This window comes from Mya arenaria, chromosome 4, assembly GCF_026914265.1.
Source record: "Mya arenaria isolate MELC-2E11 chromosome 4, ASM2691426v1".
Lineage (NCBI taxonomy): Eukaryota > Metazoa > Mollusca > Bivalvia > Myida > Myidae > Mya > Mya arenaria.
Genome location: NC_069125.1, coordinates 8,524,334 through 8,541,988, shown reverse-complemented (window position 1 = coordinate 8,541,988; position 17,655 = coordinate 8,524,334). Strand labels below are relative to the sequence as shown.

Below are 17,655 nucleotides of genomic sequence, written 5' to 3'. Positions count from 1 at the left end.
TCGTTCAAATTGAATCAACAGGTGTTGCTGTAGACAATGTTTAAATGTTTATGTTCATGCTACAGACAAGTTCCATGGGAACTCTTTATATGCTATTCATTTCGGAGGTAGCATTCACGAATACCAAAATCATGCCATACACGCAAAACCTTACCTCCATTACGAATTAGTTCGCCGACTATACTAATTAATAAAGAAATTATGCATGCAAATTACACAGGATTTTGAATAGCCTAAGAAATAGCAATATCTCAAGCTAATTTAGTTATGATAATTAGTATGTTTTAGGAAGGGTTTCTCTCTATAGCCCAGTAACATTTTTTTTAAACAATAATAACAATAATCATGTCATCATCATACAAGTTGAAATTATTTTTGTCAGATTGCGTATAACACGCAGTTTGTTTTCGCAAGAACATTTCGAACAGAATAAAACGACTGTCTTTTCACAGAATGTCACAGCTTATTCAAGTTGAAAAGTTGTAGCCCGGAAACGTTCATGATATGCATGCAAGGGGTATACCAAGGACATTTTAAGTGTCCTTTCCTTATATAAATATTATAGTCTTGCTGCTACATCTAGCATCACCTGTTCATCAAAAGGAGTATCCCTTAGAAAAAGAAATTCGGAAATGATAACAAAAACACACGTGTTGCCTGTTTTGTTACATTTTAATACCGTTTTTCTTGAATATATATTCTGCTGTTATGAAAGAGCGAGCTGATTCTCCTATTTACTTTGTTGTTTCAGCAGTTTGACCCACAGTGAATTTGATTAAAAGTTTGAATAATTGTATCTTAATTCAAGTTACATCGGTTTTACACCGATATATTTGATTGAAGGTTGAACTGATTGAAATTTAATTCAAGTTACAGCGATATAATTCAGTTGTTCTGATTGAAGGTTTATTCAATTAAATCTTAAATCAATCAACTACGAAGACAAACCTAGTTTCAAGTATTATTAAGGTCTAGTTTTACGGGATGGGTACACAATAGCCACATGTAAAAAATAAACAAACCAGTTCGAAACATTTTAAAGATTAACATATAACAGCAATACCATCGACCTTTCTTCAGTTAACTAAATAAACAGGATAATACACGCCACACAGATAAATGATAAACTATTTATTATTATCATACAGATCCCTCTTTAAACCCTAACAGGTAGCGAAACTAGTCCTTTCCCTTTGATGAACGTGCCTGCTCTTGGATTAAAAAAGTATGTGATAAACTAAAGAAACAAGTTCAGTAGCAGAAAATTCAAACATTAAGCCATTTATTGGCACAGAGTATAGAACATGACATAGAACACAAAACCAAAACAAACAAAAACAAGAAATATGAAACAACAGCACAAAACTCCACAAACAAAACAGTGCATATACTGTATAAGTGGTTATGTTCACTAGTCGAAAACATCGCGAATTGAACATTTCTGACGTTTCGCGAATCCCAAACTATGACTGTGCGTAATATTTACACGTTGTGAAAATCACAATAGCGTTGTCATGAAGCTGACCGATAATTCCCGTTTATTAAAGTGTTTAAACGGCACGGAGATTTGTAATTATACAGTAATTATGCAATTATATTTGCATTGTAGTTTATTTTATTGTATGCTGAACACCTTGTATAAGCAAGCTTCAATTCGTAAGTAACGGTTAGTGATAAAAATAAAGCACATACTTGGTTTCGAGTTCTTTTCAATTGTTTAGATAACTCCGACATAGCACAACATCATGTATTCGAGGTTGAAAGGAAATAGTTTGAAAAATAAGAAAACTAATTACGATGAAAGTAAAAATGTGCCTTTTGGATTTCCATCTACATCGTCGCCACTTGCTGGAACTTTAAACACCGTTGTTCAAAGGGAGTATCAAACTTTGCCTCAATTGTCGGGCATGTGTAAACGCGGGCAATACTCGTCTTACAGTCCGGATATGAAAAATAGCATGGCTCGTTATGCCATTGAAAGTGGCAACTCGAAAGCTGCAAAACATTTCTCTGCAAAACAGGGCAGAAGTGTTAATGAAAGCACAATTAGATCATTCAAGTCGTCCTATCTGTTACGAAAAAAGACTGAAGGAGTAGACCAGGTAATGGAACTTCCTGTTGGTAAACGTGGACGGCCAACAATTTTACCTAGGGCTTTAGAATATAGTATTAAGAGCTACATCTGAGAAGTTCATAACGCTGGCGGTGAAGTTAACACATCCATAGTTTTGGGTATTGGACTTGGTGTAGTAAAGACACAAGACAAGTACCTCTTGAAACAAAATGACGGGTCAATTGAACTTTGCCGTATTTGGGCTAGATCGCTAATGGAACGACTGCATTTTGCGAAAAGAGACAACGGGAGTGTAGCATTAGAGTGACTTCAGTGAAATCAAATGTGAATTTATTGGCAGAATTGATACTGCTGTAAATTAAAATAACATTTCTGATGAACTTATTTTTAATTGGGACTTAACATGTGTAAATATGGTCCCAATAAGTCAGTTGACAATGACTCAAAAGGGTGACCAACAATTCAAAATCACCGAAAGCGACGACAAGCGCCAAATCGCCGTTTTATTGTGTTGTTGTATCATGTGATACAAAACTATTGTCTGCTACGTTCCGTGCTTCCGGGATGTATTACGACGCAGACACAGATGATAACGAGTTGATAATTAGACTGAAGCAGTTGAGAAACAAAATTAACTCTGATATGAAGTCTTCTTACTGTATAAAGAAAACAAACAGTCAAAACCACCAAAACATAAGAAAATCATCTGATTCCGAAACTTTAAGTTGTGTAAGATTAATGCATAAGTTGTTGGAACAAAATCAAAAGAAAAAGAAGCGAAGGCTGAGACACATTATCTTTGAAAAGGCACTAGGCGTTTTCCGAAAAACCGGAGAATTGATGGTAGTAGTTGAGTAGAGTAATTGGATCTCATTTCAATAACGAATCAAAGTTATACGAAAGTGCTACGTTGGTCAGAAGAAGAAAGTAAAAATTACTTAGTTTGGTGTCTTGAAGTTAAGCTCTGTTTTTTGACATTAGAAAAAACAGTTTTGTTGAAACTATGTCTAGGTTGGAAACACGTTTTAGTGTACGGGAATTAACAGCAACAGTTCGAATAAAATTTCTACAGCTGGCACAAAATCAAGATGAAAGTCTAGAAAACTGGGCAGACAGAGTGATGAAGTTGGCTATAACAGCTTTCAGGGATTTGCCAGACACACAGCTTCACACAGAAAGAAGTAATAATACGCTTCTGCAAGGGGTGTAATGATCCAGGAGCAGGTAAAGTCGATGTTTGGAAAATCCTTGGACGATAGAAGAAGCCTTAGACAGTATAAAAACCTTTCAATATGTGTCCCTAGCAGTGTTTCTTTTGTAAATCGAAAGGTTATTGAAAAAAAGTGTCGTTCGTGTGCACAATGGTTGAAAAGGAAAGAGCGGGGAGGATATAAAGTACCGCAGAATAACGGATTTAAAACGGAATAGTGCCAGGGATAGCGGTGCAATCCCTGGGCACAAGAAAGTAAGCCGCACACCCATATGTGTAAGATGCAACCCTTTCCTTTAGCAATTCTGCGAATAGTAAAGAACGTTCAGAATCCACTCGTAGGTCAAACAAAATACGAGGGTCTGCAATCCTGGAACATGAAGCTAAGCGGTCAGTGACGACCACGAATGATGGATCCTCGAGGTTAAGTCTATCAACTATCCGATCTGGGGAGGCTCAGAAGCAAACTATACGAGTATTTAACTCAAGCCAGAGACAGAGTAGATGTTTTGTTCCGTGTTGTTTGGAATTTAACTCGTATTTTAAAGCTCACCCTTTCATATACCATGCCCCGGATATGCTTGATGAACTTTACCAGCGAACGATGAAGAGGTGCTGATGTGAAGAAATCGGGCACTTAGCCAGATAAGAACATCGGCTCTGGGCAGACCAGGGTCATGGAGGGAACTGTTATTTATGTTCATATTCTGCGGTCATTATCACCTGCAGACAACACGTCCATCACACCAGTGCAGGAAGAATATATGTTGGCTTTTTGCCGATATGTGGGTTACGATACTCCTAGATGTTTCCAGATGGAGCCACTGAGCAACGTCAGGGTGTTAACTCATTATATTTTACAAGCGACCCTCTGGTATGCTTCTGAATAAAGGATATAGGAAGGATTTGCCCTTGGCTTTTGACAGCCATTTCCATCTCGATCGTCTGTTGAAGCGTATGGATCTTCCAAACGATGCAACTGAGCTGACACCTGTAAAGATCGAGAGAAGGTGGCGGTTTAAGGCTGTTGTACTTGCTACTGTGGTCCTGAAATTTGGCTGAACAATCGGGCGATTATTGATCTTCCAGAAGAAATGGCAGTTGGTTTCCATCCAAGCCAAGCGTGATCCACAATAACTAAAGACTCGCATAAACTACGGCAGTTGAAACATATGGTATATTTAGACAGAGTTTTTTCAGTGGGGGAGATCGGAATCGACCATAATGTACCAGAATGTCGGTGGCATTTTCAGTTGGATGTTGTGCGGTTTATTCGTCCTATGGTACTTGAACGCCACATTGTCATTTTTCACTGCCGCGGAAAGGCTAAGGCTACAGAAGCGTACATGTTGCTATCACACATGGCTAAGCAATACCTGTGAAAAGAACAACGAGTGTACCCACATTGTTTTAATGGAGATCTGTATGCATTTCGGCAGTGGTCAACAGCATTTTCAAGTTGCTTTTTTGGTTTTCTTCGTATGGTGAGCTCATTTAACAAGTAGAGTTTAACGAGTAGAGTTTACAAGCTGTTCCGGAAAATAGACTGTTGCTTGGGACAGATGCGCCGTATTTCGTTTCAAGAGGACATAGCTGGTCTGCCCTAAACATCATTTATGGGATTGCAGAACGAGTTGCATATCACCGAGGAGTGGAAACTGTGAAAATGTTGTCCATAACTCAAGAAAACGCTTGCAAATATTGTATTTTAAGTGGGGAATAATGGAGAGAACGTAATAATTGTATGTACATACTGGGATTTTTATCGTTTCTTGTATAAGGATACATTGGACGAGTTATGAGAGTAAAGATGTAAAATCGGCATTTTGTGAGGCAAACTCCTCCCTCCCCAAGTTAATTGTAAAGGAAAGAGTACAAAGAGCCACTACTTTTGTTGAATTCCTAGAATTAACATTCGGAATCACATTGGAGCAACGAGGAGACTATGCTCGAGTTTCTAGATTCGATAGTGATTCTCTACATTGAGTCCGTTAGAGAAATTCTGCCAATTAATAGGTGTGCTGTCAATTTTTAGTAATCGGTTACTCAGGTTTCATAATTAATAATAAATCATCTAAATATTATGGTAAAGCATTCTCAGCTTGATAACAGTTACTTTTATGCAGTTCAAAACAATACTGTACAATACACCTTTCATTTAAAACCCATACGTGGTACAAAGAAACAATCGGTATGTCATGCTGTATCACAATAGAGGTGTGAAAACTCATCTGTAGCTTTTGTTTGTTCGTACAGATGTGATCAAGCTGCTCTGGCTATATTTGACGTTTTCAAGGCACGCCACAATGAGACCATCTTAGAGAAACTTAAGGCAAAAAGCATTAACGTTGTTTTCGTCCCACCGTCATGTACAGATCAACTGCAGCCTCTCGATACCATTCCAAACAAAAACTTTAAGGATGAACTGAAATTAATATTTCAGACTTATTATTCTGACTGCGTTGCCGATAAAGTCAAACACAACCAGTCTGTGAACGACATTGACTTACTTACAAGTGCAATATAGCCTATTTATGCAAAGTAGCTCATAAAAGCACACGATACTCTACATGCAAAACCAGACATGATTAAATTATCTATTGAAAAGTGCGGAGTTTAAAATTTTGATCAATATTTGCATTGATTCCACAATAAAATATGTTTGTGTACATAATGTAAGTAACAATTCTGAGTGCGTGGATATTTACGCTGGTCAATATATTCGCGAATTCATTTTGACAAATCGCGAAATTCGCAAACATTTCCACGTCGCGAACTTAACCACTTAAACAGTATACTATATCAAAAACAAGGTATGTTTATCAAAGTTAAAAGCGATAGAAACCATATAACAGTTTTAAATGTTAATATGCACATTAATACAATGAAAACTACAGATATTTTTCTCGGTAGGCATACATTTAAGCAAACCCTATTTATTGTTTCGTGGAGCTATTTATTTCTACAGAAATATTAGATAACATTGCTAAAGATAAACTATACTTTAAGATACCCAAATGTTATACCCTAAGTAGTACTCGTAATATTTAAAAACCTTTCGGTAAAAATGCCTTCCCTATGGCTGAAGATGAAATAAACTATTGACTATCGGACTCATTCTCTGTAAGGCTGGCAATTATAGCGGAAAAGGTGACGAGGCATTAGTTATACAGTTATAGCATTACATTAAACTATTTGAAATGGCTAACATTTGAACTTTGTGACAGTAAAAATTCATAGTAGGTTATTGATTTTCGGAATTTTCTCTGAATATTGCATCATAATCAAACCTTCAAAAAATCGTTGAGATATAAATTTCATGTGTCTTCGGTATAAAACAACATAACTTTGATTTCTCACCGTATCAACAAATGTTTGAAAGCAGAAGGAGCTTCTAAAATACCGAGACGTTCTAGATCTCTCGTGGAACTTCGTTGGTTGCTATACTAGTACTCGTCATTAAAGCAAAATGGTATGGCATGCAAGCAAAATATACATAAAAAAAGCTTTGTTTCATATTCTTCCATTACCAGTCTTTATGTTATTAAGAAATAAACTGCAGCAGCTAGAAATATCGTTTTGGCATGTGAAATAATGCAGGTTATTATATTTTTCCTTAAGGGAATTTGAACGCCGTCTGTAGACGCACTAAAATACATTTACATAACTTTATTTCAGATCTCATACTTAAAATAAAATATGTTCTCAAAAATGTGCCTGCTTCATGACAAACACCAGACCTTAAATGACGGGGCATATATTTATTCATAAGTATAACATTAGGATCACAAGACAATTAAGCCAGCAGATGAACAACAATATTCATATGAAAGACGTATTCTGCAAAGCACAAAGTAACATTAAATCAAAAACTGTTTTGGTTACGGCCTCCTTACGGTTAGTTAAACAAAGGTGTTTCAACAGCATACTTAACAAACTAAGCATAATGAAAAGTAAAACCCTAACGGAACAAGCATCGGCTTAAGACAATTACTGATGCTGAATTGATCAATGTCATATCAGTTTATAAACATATGTGTATGTATAAAATTTACCAAATGAATTTGGTTTAAACAGTTACTATTCATATGCTGATATACATATTACAGGTATAACAGATAAAAAGACTGAAGAGATAGCTTAGAGCTAATATTAAGACTTCTCTCCTTATTTATATCAATAGAACATCGATATGATATAGACAACTTATATCAATACAGACAAAGATACATGCAGTAATATTGTACAAAATCACAAAAGTATCGCTATGCAGAAAAGAAGCGTACACAGTGAAATATGTTGTTATTCATAAGGAAAAACGTTGAAAAGGTTAGAAGGGAGAATAAGAGTACGGTATTAAGGTTCTTTATTCGGAGCTGTTGCGGGCTGTGACAGAGAACGGAGATGGCAGGAGAGAAAAAGGTAGTTGGAAGTAGGGCATATGACCTGGTTTGCGCTCATGGTTCGGGGACAATCCCGAATAGGCCTTTATAATAAATTGCTAAAACCTTTTTGAGGCTGAGGCGAAATACATTTCAGTATGTTCTTGGGAAACAAGTGATTCTGTAAAATACTACAATTGGACCTTATTCTACAGTGCACAGTAGAGTCGACACGATTGCCTTCATAATAATAGGTTGCTAGGTTGGATATTTGATAACGTGTGGATTGTCATGACTTGAAAATCGACAATGTTTCAGATTCTCGGATATTAGAATGAAGATCGTTCCATAAGGCAAAATTTGGTGGGATGAATGAGTATAGGACACAACATTCTGTACTAAGTTCGGGACGAGAATTGAAAGATAAGTTGGTGTCATGGAATTCATCATCTTGTAAAACAGTGTGTGTCTGCTTTGCTCTCGGTGTGACTTAAGTGGTTTTAACCCAGCCCCCTTGTAACGCTTATCAGTATTTACAAGTTAAGTGGCACCAGTGATGAATCTGAGCGCTTCTAACTGAATTTGTTCGAGTAGATTTTCGATGCGAAGGGTGTGATTTCCAAATAAAATATCACCATCATCCGGAGACGGCCAAAAAACGTCTTGTACATTATTTTAAGGGACTTCTTACCTAGGATGAACTTCAGTAATCTGAGAGAATGTACTCTCTTTTAATATCTATATGAAAAGTTACAGAATCAAGCTCAATAGCCAAACGTTTAAACATCAATTCCGTTTAATGGCACAGGGTAAACGCCGAAGACATAGAACCCAAAAACAAAAACTCACAAACAAGAAACACGGAAAAAAAGCACAAAACTCCACAAACAACACAGTGCATGTATACTATATAAAAACTAGGTGTGTTTATCAAGGATTGTTAGGTACCGTCTAGGAACGGTCAGTAAAATAATTTACTGGGGGTTTAAACCATTTTTGTGCACAACCCCAATTTTAGCCTTCTCTACAATAGCTAGAATATGGTTTTGCCATGAACCGTCAAATTGAAAAAGTCAGCCCAATATGTTTTTGTGAGGTTATCTCCTGTGATTTCCGTTCATTAAGGCATGAGGATGAAATGGGCTGTTATGTTTACGTGATATGATATGACTGAAACTAACCATTATGCAGCCAATTGGGATATTTTTTAATATCAGCATTTTGAGATACGGAAGCATTAATGGAGTCATCAACAACCACGTATTCGCTGGTACCGGTGGATAAAGTCGTATTCCTGATTGAATCAGGATTGATCAACAATGTCATTAATAAAGACAATAAATAGTAATGGCCCAAATATAGACCCTTGAGGGACACCAGCTTGAAGCTTCAGGAGTGTTGACTCTGTTCCATTAAGAACAACTGAGTGTGGTCTGAGAGATAGTTCAAGAACCAACAGAGAAAAGAGCCTGTAATTTCTATAGATTTAATTTAATGTAATGTCCCTTATGCCAAGCCCTATCGAAAGCCTTTGAAAAATCTCAAATAAAATACTCGGACCTATTTCCCTGTATCTAGGGCTTGATAAAAAGTATGACAGAGAGAGGCCAATTGATTGACTGTTGAATCATTAATGTTGGTAAATACCCAGACTGAATAGAAGATATTGCATTTGTTGAACCAAAACAGTTTAACAAGTGTTTGTGAATGTTTTTTTCGAGCGACTTTCTGATGACAGAGAGCAATGAGATCGGACGATAGTTGCTGACTTCGTGTGGATCGTTCTTTTTGTAATTGCACAAACAATTGCTATATGTCTTTGCTTGGGAAATCGACTTAGTTTTATAGAGTTGTTGAAGATATTGCAAAGTTGACCGATGATCTCAGAGGCGCTCTCTTTCAGAATCCTATTGTTCACCTTATCAGGACCTGTCGCTTTACCAGTGGCTAATTTCTTACGAACTGAGAAGACTTCATTCGGAAAAAAATATCAATTGAAGATAGGTGTTGAGGAACAGAAGAATGGTCTATTGGCAGAAGTTCTTTGTTGGCGTTGTCTGAGACTGAATGAAGATAAATAAGAGGTTGGCATTGTCTGTGTCGTCTGAGATGTAAGAATTATTATGTTTGAGTTGTGGTATTGATGTAGATGTTGAATTTGTGTAACTAAATTTCTTCTGTGTATTCCAAAAGTCGGTACATGTAATATTTGGTTCTCTGAGTGTGTTTGCTATTTTATCTCTGTGCTGAGAACGTGTTTTTTAGTGTATGTAATGTTAACTTATGTGTTTGTATGTTTTGCTACTGAGCTTGTTTCTGTAGTTTTTCGCTATGTATTCAAATGAATGTACGTGGTATCTCCGTCGATAGCTTCATTTGTTTGAATAATGTCCAACGAGCTACAAGATGTAAAAATCAATCGAATCAAACTCATAATCAATGGTTTCTGACGTTAATAAGCCTAGCTTTTCCAAAATGAAAGCGGAACATAAAAAGCTGTTTAATTGTTATAAAGTTACCAAAGCGGCTTATCTTTACTCAGAAATGAAAATAATATGTGCTTGAATACTACTTAAAAGAACTGTTGGAATTTTTGTCCTTTGTTTTGTTTCGTTGTTGTTAAAGTACATCGAGTTAATGACTGTATACCGGAATAAAACGTCACTTGATGTTCTAACTCATTACGGAATAGTATAAGAGTGTTTTGAATTATTCATTTTGGGCCATTTTTAACAAAGCATCTTAGTGAAGATTTTCCTATTTTTGATAACGTTTTTTTTTTAAATACCTGTAACAGGTTTTTGTCAACAAATGTATCCTTTTGCATTTATTTTGCACCAGGCTCAAAGTTATGAAAATTTTATTATAAATTTCTATTATTCTTTATGCCTCGAATATACAAGAATCTTTCCAGTAAATGAAATTTGATGAAAAATATTATGTAAATAAAAATACCAGCTAGATGGCCAGAATCCGTACTCAAAACGTTTTCAAATTTTATGAATCTTTTCTTAGTCAATAAGGTTCATACAATTATGTGCAAAAAAGTGACATATTTTTCGAATGTTACATTCATTTAAGCGTGGATTCAGACAAAGAATCCCTTCCTCCCTTCCTCCATTTTTTTAATACTGTATATATATATATATATGTACATAAATCCTCCTAAATGTAATACCTTTTCGTGGATCGCTTTAAATACAAAGGCTTGGTTTGATTTCAACTAAATGCAAACTTTGAAGTGGCTTTTTGCGATGAAGTAGCAGAAAAATATTTTACTAAGTGATTTGCAGACAGCGATGAAAATTTATGGCCCACGTTTATTCACCGGATAAAACGCATCTAATGTTTGTTGAAGGTGTATTGGCAAAATATATACTAATTTTCGTCTTGATAAAAGTACAACATCGGTGAAGGGGCATTAGGAAGCATGAGAGTTCATCGGATGCCAGGAAGCTTTCATGACAGGTGAACGTACAGCACAGCTCGGACATTTCCAGTGACCTTCAAATTCCCCTACTATAAATTGTCGAATTAATTTAGTTTTAACCAGATTTATTTGCGTACACATGAGAAATGGTCATTTGAAATGATAAGTGAAACATGTCTGTAACCATGATTTGCTTTCATTTATTTTTGTATCGAGCACAACGTTTGCTTATAATTTAAGCAGTGCGCTTCATATACAACATTTTTTTGGTCCAAAACATAGGTCAATTTAAAGCTTGTGCTTCTATCTAAATCTCATATTGTTTGAGGATAATAAAATTGTATACATTTTGACATGGTAGGACTTAATGAATTAATTCATGAATGAGTGAATTAATGATATACAAAATCCAAACAGCGAAGAAAAGGTTAAAATGGTCGAGTAAAGCCGAGTTAGCGCCAGTCGCTTTATCACGGGTGCGAATCAACAACTGCTCGACTCGGAAACTTTTACTTTTTGTGTCCCCACCCTGGACGAGCGGCCCATATCGATGCCGGGTTTAGTACAGGTGGCCGATAAACACAGACGGAATTGACGGCAGAAATCCCGGCCGTAGACGGTCCTCAGCCCCGGCTTTCAAGGAGCAGGATTTTAGGAGTACGCGAACACGTGGCCAATAGACGACAGCTAGTGACGCCAATATGATTTTGAAATAACCTTTTAGGATAATTTAGATTTTTTTTACTTTCGGTTGAGTTTAATTCGCTTCAGAATAATACATATCGATTATAACTACTGTGTATAGAGTAATGTGTACACCGGTACACAGGCGTGAACTCGATGTACAAAGACAACAACAAAACAAAGGACAAAACATCCAACAGTCCAACAGCACATTTTATTACAATTTCTGAGTAAAGATAAGCTACTTTGGCAAAAATATCACAATTAAACAGATTATTATATTCCGATTTCATATTGGAAAAGCTAGGCTAATAAACGACAGAACCCACTGATAATGAGTTTGATTTGATTCATACTCAGTAAAAATGTGGAGGTTTTATCATCGGATGTTCAAAGATGAAGCTCGCTGAACAGTATTCAAACAACTGAAGCTATCAATGGTGGTTCAGGTATAAACAACTTAAAAAAAACGCTAAATAAAAATTGTAAGTTATAACCCTAGAAAGCGTCATCGGGAACAAAAACTTCATGCAGAAAGTCTCTATAGGATATGGGAATCAAAATAAATAACATTTTGACTTCTTCAAATAGAAGAAAACGTACAAAAAAGAAGAACTACTGCAATACAGGTTGAAAAGGGCTAAAATATCTATAATTATAAATTAGGATATCACTCCAACGTAAATAGCCATTGCTTGTAGAGCTTTTAAACGACACAAACATCTGTACGACACAAAAATTAATTTCGTCGATGCTGTTTTAAAATCTTCTTAAAAATTATCTCAATATGCTTGCAATGCAATGCTTTGTTTTACTTGCTATGTAAATATGATTATGATAATCGTAAACTGTCGAAATAAATACAATGTATTATTTCTTATAATTTCCAAGTGTCAGAATTACAAGTTATTATACCAGAAAATGTACATCTTAAACATATGTATTGTAATAACGTTACCTGAATTATATTCCAGTAGTTAAATCTATATCATAAACCAGATATGAATGTACTGGATTTGCCCCATCTTCACGAGCGGATCCAAGGGGGAGGGCATGCACCCCCCCACACCACCACCACCCCCCAAAAAAGAGAAAAAATCTCCCAATATTTTTATTTGAATATAGGAGCCAAAAAAAAAAATAATACGCCCAGAATGCACCATTATTCTACATCCAATTTCGTTCGTAGGCGAAAACACAATCGTGACTGAAACAAACATATTTATTAAAGTATTAAACAGTCTGCCAATACGCTGACAAAAAAGTGTGTCAGAAGTGGGATTCGAACCCACGCCCACATACGTGGACCAGAACACTCGTTATGAAGGTGAGACAGACCTTGAGTCTGGCGCCTTAGACCACTCGGCCATCCTGACAACTAAGCTAGTGACTAAATAATCGTGAAGCTTACATAGTCTTCATTATTGATTATCGAGAAAACTTGTGAATACACGTATACGGATAGAAAAGAATAATAAAGTGTCATGTTAAAAAACATGGCTCCATAGCTCAGTGGCTAGAGCGCCTGTCTAGTAAACAGGAGGTCGTGGGTTCGATCCCCACTGGAGCCTTTTAAAATAAATTTTGAGATGTTGGTTCTGTTTTTTTATTTACATTTAATACACCTTTCGTTTCTGCACCATGTCTTCTCCTGCTATCATTCAAACAAAATGCACCATTTCGGACTAGAAACTGATTAAAACTCCAAACACTTTAAACAAAATAATTTTAGAGTCTTTCATCGGACAAATGTTTATTCAATGAACCAAGAACATGTTAATTTTTGTTGACTCGTACACAGTCGCATGTTGTTTAAATATGTACATATTTGTTAAGTACATTGGCTACATGTACAAACGAACACATTTGTGCATGTGATTAGTTTGTTACTTCATATGCTTTGAGAATTATTATTTTTATCATAATAATAGTCATAATAATAATCATAATATAAATATTGTTAATAATAAAATTATAATAATTATTATTATTATTATTATTATTATTATTATTATTATTATTATTATTATCATTATTATTATTATTATTATTATTATTATTATTATTATTATTATTATTATTAATTTATTAATTATTATTAGTAGTAGTAGAAGTAGTAGTAGTAGAAGTAGTTTATTTATTATTATTATTAAGATTATTTTTATTATGAAGATTATTTTTATTATTATTATTATTATTATTATTATTATTATTATTATTATTATTATCATTATTATTTATATTATTAACCATGAGGTAACATGAATGTTTTCTCCAAAATTAGCATAATTGAATAGCAGATGGAACATATCTTTTGCAGCAACATTTAAGTGCAAACCTCATTCGTTATTTTCTGTAAGATCTTGTCTACAGCAATAATTCAATGTAACATACAGGACCTAGTCCAGTAGTGCACGTGAAATCACAGGAATGTGTATATTATATGAAATGAGAAATCGGTTTTTTGTAAACCAACACACTGATTAAAATAAACACTATCACTATTATGCAACTTTTATTCAAAATATTCAAAAGAACAATAAAAAATACCGAAACATCTGTAACCACAAATGCCGGAATGAGTTCCAATGAAGGGCTAATTATGTCAATGATAAATGTCGTTTTTTTTTGTCGCAATGATTCCTGTTGCTTACTTCTTTTCGCCAGGTTTTCCCAAATAAAAATATACCGCCGTCTGTTCTGACCACGGCGTTCTGAATTTCATTAGAACAAAATGAAAGGGACCAGGATGCCAAACCATAAAACATACTTTTATGTCATTTGATTCAATTTCGTTTATTCACTTCCTGGCCAGTTCCATTTCCCATACGAAAGGTGTACAAGAATCGTTAATACAATTCGTTTTCAAAACATTTAAAATAATATAAGAATCAAAGTCCTAAACAATATTGCTGTTTTGAGATACAGAAATTGATAAACCATTATTTTTAATTGTGACAATTTTGGTTCGAGTGTTCATCCATCCATTTAATTGCATCACGCATATATATAGAATCCGTTTCCAGTAAAATTCCAGTACTGGTTTCCACTCAGAGAAGCCAACTTGTGCGTCTCGAACGACATCTTGAGGCGGACACCATCACCTTATGATGGTCAACTACCATTCTTCTTAGTAAGTTTCATTTGCATATAATGAAAATGCCAATATTTTGATTTGTTTAACGGTTTCTTGCGAAATGCAATCTGTTTTTCTTGCCACAGGTCGGAGACAACAAAACCCCAACTTCCAGTCCAAATTTAGGCGTTAGTCTTTAAATAGAAATTTTGCAATTTTTAGATTTCTTTTTCCACATGTTAACTCACTTTTCAGTTCACATGAACCGGTTGTCTTAAAGTATACAATCACAAAATATTCAAACGTTTCAAAAGTTGAATACAATACTTATGTGAAAAACAACAGACACAAGCTCAGTATCAAAGGTTTAAACATAAAGCTGGTTTAATTCCACTGGGTAAACGCCAAAGACATAGAACACAAAAAAACACAAACAAGAAACATGGAAGAACAGCACAAAACTCCACAAACACCACACTGCATACATACAAACTCACATGTTTTGCTGACGGAAATGTTGAAATGGAAATGGTGCTTTAGAATAGAAAGAAACTAGAACATGAAATATTTTATCGCAATTCAAGAAACAATTTGCATTAATATTCTAGTGGAAAAAGTACCTGTGCATGATATAATAGCTGTCCAAAAATGAATTACTGCTCTGTAGCGTCCTGTTATTAACGTTTTTCTCAAAAATACTATTGACAGTATCACAACAAGATAAAGCCAAATGCTTTTCTCGATTAGATCATCAGATTATTAGTTTATTACTTAATCAAATAAAAACGAGTTAACGTGAATGTTTTTCTTTTCAAGATATCTCATTATCAGTGTCAAATAAACATTTAAACACATTTAATAAAACCTAACATTAATTTGAATTAAATGTATAGAAAGATTTTCGTTAACAACAGTGAAATCTATCGAATGTATTTTATTGCCGATTGAAGATCGATTTACTATTACATCAAACTGAATATGTAAAACTAAACATGATTTTGATTTGGCATCATCAAAAAATATTATTTCAATCCTAAGGTAATCACACATAGATTGGCAAGAAGCCAATTTTAAGAAAGAATTTCCCGAGATATCTCGTATTTTCAAATTGATGGATTAGCTCATTTCAATATGAAATACATACGTGTTAAATATCAATGTAAAGTTATACTTAAGTTCATCCCGCATGCTTTTCTTAACACAACCATGGGTTATGCCAGTCCCAATCATTACTTCAGAGATATATTATATAAAAACATTGCATCTCTGGAGGATGCCCATATAAAAGATTAATGGGCTCTCAGGCAATATGATGAATGAATGACTCCGGAGATGCGCAGCAAATTGAATAACGGCAATAAACTAAGACCAGATACTGGTATTGCAAGAAGAAAATCTTGACGTAATAAGTAACACATTTTACTTCTTTCTATTGCTTTCCATACTTGTCGTGTTATTCAACTTCTAAGCTCTTGTCTATGTTTAACATAAATATCACGAAAATACACTTTATAGCTATCTTATTCTTAGCTAATTGAAATATCTTAAATCGTATGGTCTCATTTAATATCAGGCCGCTACAGATTCCAATTTCCAGAAAGTCTATAGATCTGTAATGCAACTCGTTATATCTAACGTTAAACGTCTAATTAATGTTAGTTAAAAAGATGCTTTTTGTTAAAGAAATGTATACTTATGTTTCAGAAAACCCATGTAAAGCTGATGTTTATTCTAAAATAATGACATATATTATAGGAAAGGCTCCTACATACGTACAAGTGTAAATCAGCATGCAATCACCAAACAGCTTGAATCATATTTTCCCCCGCTACTATAGTGAAATTGCAACAATTAAGATGATAGCCTTAATTTCAAGAAATACATTTAATCATTGATCGAGTTTTTCTATATAATAAATCAGTTTCTGCCAATGAAATACATTTGTTTGAATGTAGCATAATAAATGTTGATAAACATACCAATTATATATATATAGTATTTATGCACTGTGCTGTTTGTAGCGTTGTGTGCTGTTCTATGTTTCTTGTTTGTGAATTTGTGTTCTATGTCTTTGGCGTTGCCCATTGCCACTAAACCGGGTTTATGTTTAAACTTTTTGCTACTGAGCATGTTTCTGTAGCTTTTTGCATATATATTGATTATTTCATAATTAATGTAAACCGATTCAAGTTAACTGGATAGTGAGTGGAAATATGGAATAAGAAATCTAATATTTTTTAAGCTTAAACTTCAAAATCAAATCGTGTCTGAAACGTTTTATGCGTTAGCAGAGAATGCATTTAAGTCCATGGCGTTAAGTCCTCGTATTTTGTTATTAAATAAATTAAGAGCAGGCTGGTTAAAAGGAGCTGGTTTCTTCTTATTTTTATCTCGGAAATAGCCAATAGCAATAAACAGCGGGTATAATTGCGACAAATAAACGAAAGTCATGATTGACACCATTGGCCTCCTATTAGTACTCAGTCTGGCATTTCACATACAGCGTTTTCTGACTTCACGGTGATACTTGCTGATAGACAAATTACTGCTTGGTATAACATTTTTTTCTGCCCCTTTTGCGTATTGATTGTTAAAAAACAATGAAAACTATATGGACAAGACCAAAAATTAATAAAATCGAATATCTATTCTGTTTGGAGGCACAAGGTAAGACCCCAAATGACACAAAACGAGAAACAGAAACAAACAAGCATCCCAATTGACCTTACGACAGCGGCTTCTAAGCCACGCCCCCTGATATCAAGGGAGCGAACTCTGTCTATGTCCGTCAAACAAACG

General features: G+C 34.7%; 2 non-coding genes across 2 annotated transcripts; one reads left to right on the top strand and one right to left on the bottom strand.

The window, feature by feature from the left end:
* Nucleotides 1-13,047: 13,047 nt before the first annotated feature.
* Nucleotides 13,048-13,156, bottom strand: Trnal-caa (transfer RNA leucine (anticodon CAA)). Its single transcript has 2 exons — nucleotides 13,119-13,156; nucleotides 13,048-13,093 (listed from the first exon to the last, which is right to left on the bottom strand). It is a non-coding gene; the product is annotated as a tRNA-Leu (tRNA).
* A 122-nt stretch (nucleotides 13,157-13,278) lies between these two features.
* On the top strand, nucleotides 13,279-13,351 carry Trnat-agu (transfer RNA threonine (anticodon AGU)). Its single transcript has one exon. It is a non-coding gene; the product is annotated as a tRNA-Thr (tRNA).
* The last annotated feature ends 4,304 nt before the right edge of the window (nucleotides 13,352-17,655 follow it).